This window comes from Arachis ipaensis, chromosome B4, assembly GCF_059453495.1.
Source record: "Arachis ipaensis isolate K30076 ecotype BB chromosome B4, ASM5945349v1, whole genome shotgun sequence".
NCBI lineage: Eukaryota > Viridiplantae > Streptophyta > Magnoliopsida > Fabales > Fabaceae > Arachis > Arachis ipaensis.
The window spans coordinates 18,503,657-18,513,723 of NC_142439.1; the positions used below are offsets into that span (position 1 = coordinate 18,503,657).

The window sequence follows — 10,067 nt, forward strand, 5'->3', positions numbered from 1 at the left end:
ACTTTGAACATGGAATATCCCAACCAGAATTTGATGATGAAACCCAAATGAAGTTAAACCAGCTACATCGAAACCCAACTCATCTAAGCTCACCACTGCCAAGCCCACTACATCGAAGGGTAAACAAAGATCTTGGAGACTTTTGTCACAAATGGTTGACTATGGATTCTTATAAGGCTACATACTTGCACTCATTGAATCCAATTCCAGGCGAAGCATTATGGGAAAAATCTCAATACCTTAAGCCTCTAGCTCCTAAAGTAAAGAAAGCCAGGAACTTTGACAAAGAAGAGAAGAAAAGATACCGATGAGGAACCTTTAGCAAGATTGGCAGGGTCATGAGGTTTGTCCCTATGTCAGGCTTCATACCTCCAAGGAAGAAGTGATGAGAAGCTTTCTGTTTTGTTGTATTTAATTATGTTAAACTTGGGTTCATCTTGATGATTGTATTTTGGGATTAGTTTATGTACAAGTCAGAAACAGTAGAACTGATATAGAATGTTTAAGTTTGGATTTCAATAGCTGGTTCTATTTTGAATGATTTTAATATTTTGTTTAATGAAGACGATGATGAATTATCAGTTTAGGGATTTTGAGTCATTGTCTAGGGATTTATTTCAATCGTAGGGGCCAAATTGAGACATAAAATTCTATCTTCAGGTCATGTAACTATTAGCAATCCCACTCAGCACTTAACAGGCCACGTGTAGTCTACCGTGTCATGAAACTGTGCCAGATCAGCTTTCCGGTGATAGAGATGATCGTGGAATCAAGCCGGAGCCACAATTAAAAATTTGGGAGTTCTAATTGAGGCTAATAAAATTGTAGGGGTCATTTTGAGTCTCGAGCTAAATTTCAGGGGACAAATTGAGATTTAAGTCCGCATAATGTGAAAGGGGGTCTCAACACCCGAGATATGTACAATTTCCTAATTCCCCCCTCGGCGTCCGAGATATAATTAAGGATTTAGTTAGGATCTTAGCTCCTGGGATATGTGTATTATGGTTTAGATATCTCTGCATCCAAGATATGTTGGAGAATAAGTCTATTTATAAAGTCCATCCCAATACCTCCCGTCACACAATTCACAAACCAATCTTTTCTTTCTCTTCTTTCTATTTTATTCTGATGGAGAATAATCAATTCTTCTTTGTTGTGATTTATCCCAATGGGATAGTTAAAAATCGTAATGAATGAGTGATTTTTGAGTTTGATAAGACTATCATGTTGTGCTTGTGCATAAATCTGATTGATAGCCTGGATGGACTAAAGACCGTCATCCTGAGCAATATGGAGGGAGTAGGTACGAAGGAGGTTGGGCGAGTTACATATAGATTTCTGCACGCGCATTCAAACAGTGGATTTACCAACCAGTTATTTTGGATTAATGGGGATCAGTGTGAGGTTAATGTTCGATGTACATGCACGGCTAATGCCGCAACATATGATAGAGTTGTATGCTGCGATCCGTGACGTGGTTGTTGGTGGTGGACCGTTTCTTTTGAATCATGAAGTTGTCCCACTCGAGGCCACATCGATCCACTACGTCCAACCTCATGATAGTAATGATGAGGATGATAGTGAGGGCGATTCAACTTATGTTGTCGGGTCCGAGTCATCAAGCAATACAACTTCTGAAGATGAGTATGTGCCAGAGACTCCTGACAGTGGTGTTGGTAGGTTTCTCCTGCCACCCCCTTTGGCCATTCCTCGACTGTCTGATGTTTCTAGTCATTATCAGATGCTGCACTTGGACGCAATGCAGCCAAACGATCTTCTGAACGCCAGTGACGATGAGGATTACAACACTGATGGTTGGGTGGAATTCTGAGTTGAGCATAGGTTCAGGAACCGTAAAGCAGTTCTAATGATGGTGAAGAACTACAGTATTCGACAGAATGTGGAGTACAGAATTTTGGAGTCAGATATACTTAAATACCATTGTTGTTGCAAGCAATTTGCCAACAGTTGTCCATGGAGTCTTCGTGTGGCACTACGATAGAACTTGAATTACTGGTATATGTTACGATTTATTTTGGATGCATTAGAGTCTATTACATTAGTTTTGTATTTTTCATAATGTTGACATCTACGTGAAATTTGTAGGGAGGTGCATAGGTTCGGTGGATCACATACCTGTCTAGCATCTACCATGTCTTGGGACCATGCTCAACTGGATAGTGGTTTGATTTACAAGGTCGTGTTACCTATGATAATGACTGACCCGTCGGTGTCTATCCTAGTGTTACAAAGTACGGTTCATCAGAGTTACCATTTCAAGCCCTCGTATCGAAAGGTGTGAAAGGCAAAGCAAAAAGCGGTTGCTAAGACTTATGGCGACTGAGAAGAGTCGTACAACAGGATACATGTACTCTTATAAGCTTTGCAGGAGTGCCTCCTAGGTACGATTCACGAATGTATTGTTGTTCCTTATTCCAACTGGGACATGGTTGACGAAGAGTGGAATTAGTTTGATAAGTTTTTTGGACATTTTCTCCATATATTGAAACGTTTAAACATTGCGAGCCTTTCGTATTTGTGGACGAGACACACTTGTACAGAAAGTACGGGGGTGTGCTGTTAATTGTTGTGGCTCAAGATGGCAATAACAATATTCTTCCTATAGCTTTCTCATTAGTTGAGTTTGAGACAATAGAGTCATAGTCGTTTTTCTCTCGAATTTGAGACAACATGTTACTCCATAATATGTACGTACCTAGAAGCAAGTGGGAACCTGACGACATCGTATCCCGCCAGACTAAAACACGGGAACCTATGGTAGATCTATGAGACAAAAAGCGGCATATACCCCGCAATTTCATTCACATCACGTGATGTCGCGATGCACAATGAGTGGTACGTATGACAGAGTAGTGCAGACCCCCATGACAACTGGCTGCAACGATTGAAATCCTCCCGTAGCGACAGCCATCTCAAAGGGATAAGTGTAGTAGACTTGTCCGTGAACAGAAACCCTCCAATAAGTATCATCAAGTAGCACTGGGTATACTGACAGAGTGTATCCGAGGCTGCCCCAGCAAGAATGTGTGTAACCCTGTCCCTGAGCCAGTCATCCGCACCCCGAAAACCTGCTTTCCTCCCTCCGGTTGTGGTGGTGGCCCGGCGCCAAGTAAATCCTCAACTCACTCCCACCTGGGGTGTCTATGCCATCGCTGAAAGTCTCTGGTACAATCCCCAATGGGCTCTCCAACAGAGCACAGACCAATGTGGTAGGCAGCATCCTGGAGCGTAATTCTAGCCTCATCCCATGGAAGGAGGAACATGTGGGTCTCGGGCTTCCGCCACTCGACAAATGTAGAGATCAAGGAATTGTCAAATATAAAACTCCTCAACTCTACTGCATGTCCAAATCTAGCCTCCCTTATATAGGGCAATAGGATGGCCGGCGATAGGAGACCCAGGGTCACACGGAGTGGCAACAGTAACCGTGGTCTCTGCAATTTCTAAAACATTTACTCGTGCATATTAATTACGTCTAAACCATTAATTGTTGCTAAACATTACTAAAACTTATAAACCACCGAGATAATCTTATGTATTAAATGCAACAGATACCTATTTATTGGACTAACAGATTAAATGAGAGTTACTTGTTTTATTTATTTAACTTAACTTACAATTAGTTACCTATTTTATTTATTTAACTTAAGTAATTACAATCAATTATACAAAGTATAAAATCATACTAGGTATACCAACGAAACTAATATAGATCTTCCAACTTATTAATCACTAACAATAAAAAAAAATGTTAAACTACTAACCTCAAAGTCTAAAGCTCCAGTTACGTGCCAAGTAGCATTCAGTCTGTTGATGTCTCCTTCGTGGACATATTGTCGGGTGTCATATTTTTTGAAGAAACTCAAATTCACGCGTTTAGAAGGTCACAAAAGTGGAAGAAATGGTGGTTATGCATATAATTCTCAGATGTTGTGACTTATATATGCATGCAAGCTTTATGCTGAGACCCCATCCATGACGATTGCTCATATCTCGGGTGTTGAGACCCCCTTCACATTATGCGCCTATCTCGAATGCTCAGTATCCAATTTCAGCCCTTACATATATCCTGGTAGCACCCAGGATGTGACTTAGCGTCATCCTATCATAGCACGGAGTCACAACATCCGAGATATGGCCATTTTGGGGTTACATCCTCAGCATTCGAGATGTGTCTCAGGATGCATTTTCGTAAATACCACCGTTTATTCATTTTCGTAATTACTATATTATTTAATTTAAATAAAAAATTCCAAGTTTTACAGTCTAAAAGTTTAGATATTTAAGTAATAAACTTAAAAAAATTATTATGTGACTTTTTTTGTGACTGAAAAGAAAACAAACAACAACCAAGAAAGAAAAAACAAACAAGAAACTGCTTAAGAAAGACAGTCCCGTTGAATACTACTCTCAAACTCCTTCCAAGGGAACGGAAGCTCCACTTGGGGAGAAAGGGTCCTTATTGCAGTCTTTGTCATGATGTCTACTACTGTTTTGCATCTCTCAAGATCAACCGAAGATCAGCACACCATTTTCAAGACATGATATCTCGGATTTTCAGCACCAAAAGATCAATAAAACTAGAGCAATCCTTTAAATTATTGACAATAATAAAGGCCTCCACACAGTCTGTCTCACATATAATATCTCTTTGCCCCGAGTCCTAGGCTAAAAGAAAGCCTCTCCAAATAGCAAACAACTCTCCTTGCAGAATACTATGACTCTCAATTGTTCTCAGATAGCCTCGTTGTCACCTTCCCTTCCAATCTCTGCTAACACAGGCAAAACTAATCCGAGCAACATTGCCAGGATAGCTAGCATCACAATTAATCTTAAAGGTACTCAACGAGGGAGAAATCTAAGAGCCACTAATGGTGGAGGGAATAGACACTCATTGTAACTTAAAATATTCTGAAGTTCCTTTTCCAAGGACAAAGTCATACTAGTCACCTTGTCCGTGGTCCAAGACTCGTTGGGATGAAAGATCTCGTAATTTCTCGAACGCCAAATCCACCAGAGACCAGAAAAGAATCAAAAGGGGCATTGTTTGCTATTATGTAAGAACCAACTCATCAAATCTAATGGTTGACCAGAGATCCCTAAATCTTGCCAAACTAGCTAGACTTTTGGACAATCCCGAATGCAATGTAAAACTTATTCGTTACCTGAGAAACATAATGGACAGCTATCTGTGTGCAAAATGCCCCTCCTAAAATGAAATGCAATAGTAGGAAAAGCCTCCTGAAGACATAGCCAGGCCAAAAAATTGTTCTTTTCTGGAACATGTTGACGTCAAAGCCAAAACCAATTCCCTCTATCCTCCTAACTAAACATCTTCTTACTGAGCCACAAATAACCACTACGAGCGTCATAAACCTTTGAAGTCACACCAGTCCAACACCAACCAATCTCTAAACCAGCTTGAACATTCGGGTTGGAAGAGTTAATGTTGCTTTGCAGAGACTAATTCAGAGGAGAATAGATATTCTCAAGGTTCCACTATTCAAATGACTAAAGGTCCAAGATTCGGAGATTCGAATTAGAAATATGAACATAATCTATCTCATGACACAGTTGCCCCTCTCTGATCTTCTCCATTTAGAAAACCAAAAGTTATGTTCTAAATCCCAATGCACTAAATAAAACATTCCTTTAAGATATCCCAAACTTGACATATACTCTTTCAAACATAAGATCCCCTGCCTTGAGACCAACTGAAGCAATTATCCTTAGAAGAATAGTATTTTTCTGTCAACAGTTGAATCCAAAGCTTGTTAGGATGGTAAAAGAGTTGCCAAACTAGCTTTCCAAGAAAAACAATATTAGCACAAAAAGGATATCTAGCTAATTCTCAGACCCCTAAACTTCTTAGGGGTTACTAACACCTTCTAGTTAACTAAATTCAAACCTCTACCATCAGCTTGACCCTTTCATAGAAAGTTTCGTATCATGGATTTTATCTTATTAGTTATCCCATTAGGGAATAGAGATACTTGCATGCGGTAAGTAGGAATTGCAGTCACTACCGAATTGAGCAAACAAAGTCTACCCGCCTTATTAAGCAATCTCCCTTTTCAGGTGGCTAGCCTTCCCCAAATCTTATCCAGAACATTGTTGAAAGTTGCACGTATCACCCGACAGTGATTAAGGTTCACCCTTAAATACTTGTCCAAGTTCTGGACAAATCAGATGGAGGACACTTCGGTGAAAATATCTTTTCTTGTTGCTGAAATATTCCTGGAGCATAGCGCTTTAGATTTTTTCACATTAACCTTCATTCCAGAGGCTCTGCAGAAGTTTTCCAAAGCTATCATTATAGTTTGAACTTGCTATTTTTTAGCTTTACAGAAAAGAAGCAAATCATCGGCAAACATCAAATGATAAATTCTTGGACCCCCTCTAGAAATCGCAACCAACTTCCACAAGCCCCTATCAACTTGTTGATTAATAGAATAGGACAATCTCTCCATACAAAACACTAACAGATATGGTGACATAGGGTTTCCTTGTCTAAGACCCCTGCTCGGAGTGAATCTATTTAATCTATCCCCATTCCAAAGGATAGACAGCAAGGAAGCAGTGACACCACGAATAATCAGATTGACTGTCAAAAGAGGAAAGCCAAAACTCACAAGGGTATGTTTCAAAAATCCCTAATCCACTCTATCGTACATTTTCTCCAGATCAATCTTAAAGGCAAAGGTGCCTTTCTTTGACTTTGTCTTCTTCATGAAATGGAGAACCTCTTGTGCTACAATAATGTTGTCTGAAATTTCTCTTCAGGGGATAAACCCTCCTTGAAGGGGCCAACAATCTCTTTGAGATGGGGATGAAGTCTATTGAGTAGGACCTTTGTTATAACTTTGTAAACCAAATTACAGAGGCTAATAGGTCAAAAATATTTCATGGAAACCGGGTTTTCTACCTTTGGAATAAGAACCACAAAATTTCATCATCCTTGGATCCATATCCAAACCAGAGAACGCATGACAAACCATAGTCCAAACATCAAAATCAACAATCTCTCAGTATTCTTTAAAGAAGAAAGCCTGAAATTCATCAAGGTCCAGCACCTTAAAAGAATGTATAATAAAAATAGCTGACTTAACTTCGTCCAAAGTACTGGCACTGCGAGGCTATAACGGGCTTTATCATTTAGGGAAGGCAGCGGCACATCACCAAGACAACCTAAATTCTCATCCTCTGACTAGCAGAATAGGCGTTTATAAAAGGATTCAACTTCCCTTCTAAGGACCTTTGGATCCATTTTTCATACTCCATCTTGAAGAAAGAGACCATGAATCTTATTATGCTTTCTCCGCACAAGAGTCTAGATATGAAAGAACTTGGTATTTCTATCTCCAAATTTTACTCACTACTCTCTGGATTTTTGAAACCGTAGAAGTTCCTCCTGCACAAGCGTGTTATTAAATTCCTCAATCAGCTGTTGTTCTTTTTGCCGCATAGACAAATCCTCAATTACTCTCAGTCGCTTATGAAGGAAATTAATCTGCCTCTCCAATTCGTATTTTCTAACAAAAATATTGGCGAACACTTTAGAATTAAAACTCTAAAGAGTTCTTCTGTAATTTTGAAAGCTTGCGATGCACCTCTCTGTAGCCAGCCCATCATGACTGGTTCACAATATCTCTGTACTCCAGATGAGTTGCCCAAGCCGCAATAAACCAAAAAGGTCTATTCTTTTTCAGTTGGGGACGACCTGTACATTGTACTAGGATAGGATAATGATCAAACTGAAGTCTATTTAAAATTTCTGCATAAGCCTCTGGAAACGAGAGATAACTATCCACTATTGATACAGACCCGGTCAAGTTTTTTCGCCACCTCAACACAATTTTTAACCCTTTTGTACTAAGAAAACCGTCTCCATAGTCTTCAAGTCAAATAGATCACTATCCCATAGAGAGGCAGCAAGCTTATCTGCATGGCGACTTGAAAAGAGACAACCCTTAGATTTGTGAGAGAATATGTAAGACCCAGAACTTTTGAAAAGTTATTACGAACTAATTTCAAATTATATATTTATTTATTTACAGTTTTAAGTTCATAAATTATTTTATAGAAGATAATTAAAGGTAGTTTTGATTAATTGGATTTGAAATTAATTAAGATTTATATCCAACTCTCATTTTGGATTATTTTCCTATTTACTATTTAAAGTCTTAGAAATTCAATAATGATGATGTTTGAAAATTTAAATTAGAGTTTTATCTAATTTTTTAATTATTGAATTAATTCTTATATTTATATTATAAAATTAGTAGCTGTAGAATAATAAAATTTTTATATAATACCTTTATAATTAAATACTTTTAAGTCTTGTTAATAAAGAAAATTAATTTTATTATCTTATAATTTCAATTGGAGTACTTGATTTCAAGCCAAATAGTATTTTGATACAATTAAAGTAATTTTAGAGATTCAAATAGCTTCCAAATTAAACCTCAAAATCCTTAATTCTATATACAAACCCTAACCTAATTAATCTATAATTTTTTTCCCTTTACCCCAAGAAAACCCAGCAGCTCCAGACAAATAAAGAAAAGAGAGTTAGAGGGGGGGTGAAGCTCGAAGAAGGGAAGAAAGGGAGGTGAAGAAGAGGAGCGAACCGAGGGAGAAGAGGAGGAGAAGAGAGAGGCTGCGCCGACGCCACTGGTTTTCGCCACCACCGCCGATGCCGCTGAAGTGAGAAGGCGCCGAACTGCTGCACGCGGGAAGCCATGCTGTCGCCGCCATCGCCAAGCCCGACCCTGCGCCTCGCCGTCGTGTTGCTATTAAGGGAGAAGGGAGCGTGAACAACAGCCACGAACGAAGAAGAGAGCGCGGATGCAGAGGAGGTGAAGTCGTCACTGTCACCGTCGCGTGAGGAGTCGCCGCCGTGCCCAGTCGTCGTCGCCGCCGTTCCTCCACCGTCACCGAAGCTATTGGGCTCGCCGTCGATGCACCCATGTTGCTGCTGCGTCGCCGGAGCTTCACGACGCTGTACTGGCCGCCGGAGAACACAGATGAGGCCTCTGTCTTCTTGGGTTTTGATTGTTGCTAGTTACTCGACCGTACGCCGGTCGGAATCGGGCCAGATTTATCGGTAACCACTTCCTCCATTCTTGAATTTGTTCCATTTTTATTTTGCTCCGCTATTATGATTTTTCTGGTGTTTCTGCTGTCTTACTAATCAGAATGGTGTTATTGCCACTAGAACGGATGCACAGGTCCCTGATTCTCTTCCTTGTTGCCCCATCGTTTTGTTTTCTATAGCTGCAGTAAGTTATTCTAACCTTGATATCCTTACCGCTGTTATTTTGCTATAGATTTTTGAGAATTCTGTGATGTTGACGTTCTAGGGTGGAGTTCTAGTAATTGCATGGTTAGAATAGAAGCCGTTTTTGTTGTTGTGGAAGTGAACGGAGCGGCGGATGCAGCTGCCGTTGAATGCGAGTCAAGAGGAAAAGGTTTCTTGGACGTATTTGATTTATGGGTTTTGATTATTCGAGGTAGGGGCGCTTTTCTTAAACTTGATTTACCTTCCAAAGTTGTTATAAATCGATATTAATGCGTAAGATAGATTTTTGTGATTTCGTAAGTCTTATGAATTGAATTGAGTTGCTTTGGATGAATGAGATTATTAGTTTGATTGATAAACTGATCGATTGAGAAAATTGGATATTTGAATTAGTTGATTGATGTTGTTAAAGTGGTTTTCCTTGAATTATTAGAAAAGATTTATTATTGCCTTTTAGGTTAATTTTGGAAACGGTTTGATTTTAGAAAAGATTTAATATTGAAATTTGATTTGATATTAAACCCGATTTGATATTGGAATTTGATTTTAAAATAAATTTGGAAAAAGACTTGATATTTGAAAACGGGTTATTTATTGAGAATGATTTGCTATTTTGGAAATGATTCAAAAAGTGTTTGAGGGATGGTTTGGTTTGAAACTGTTTGAGAAGACCGAGAATTCTTAACATTGATGCTGTTGGTTGAAGTCGGTTTAAATTGTGATTTATAGGATTGGTTGATTGAAT

The 10,067-nt window shown here is 39.1% G+C and overlaps 1 pseudogene; it reads left to right on the forward strand.

Moving 5' to 3' along the window:
- Positions 1 to 1,387: 1,387 nt before the first annotated feature.
- On the forward strand, positions 1,388 to 2,470 carry LOC148566821 (uncharacterized; annotated as a pseudogene).
- Positions 2,471 to 10,067: the final 7,597 nt, after the last annotated feature.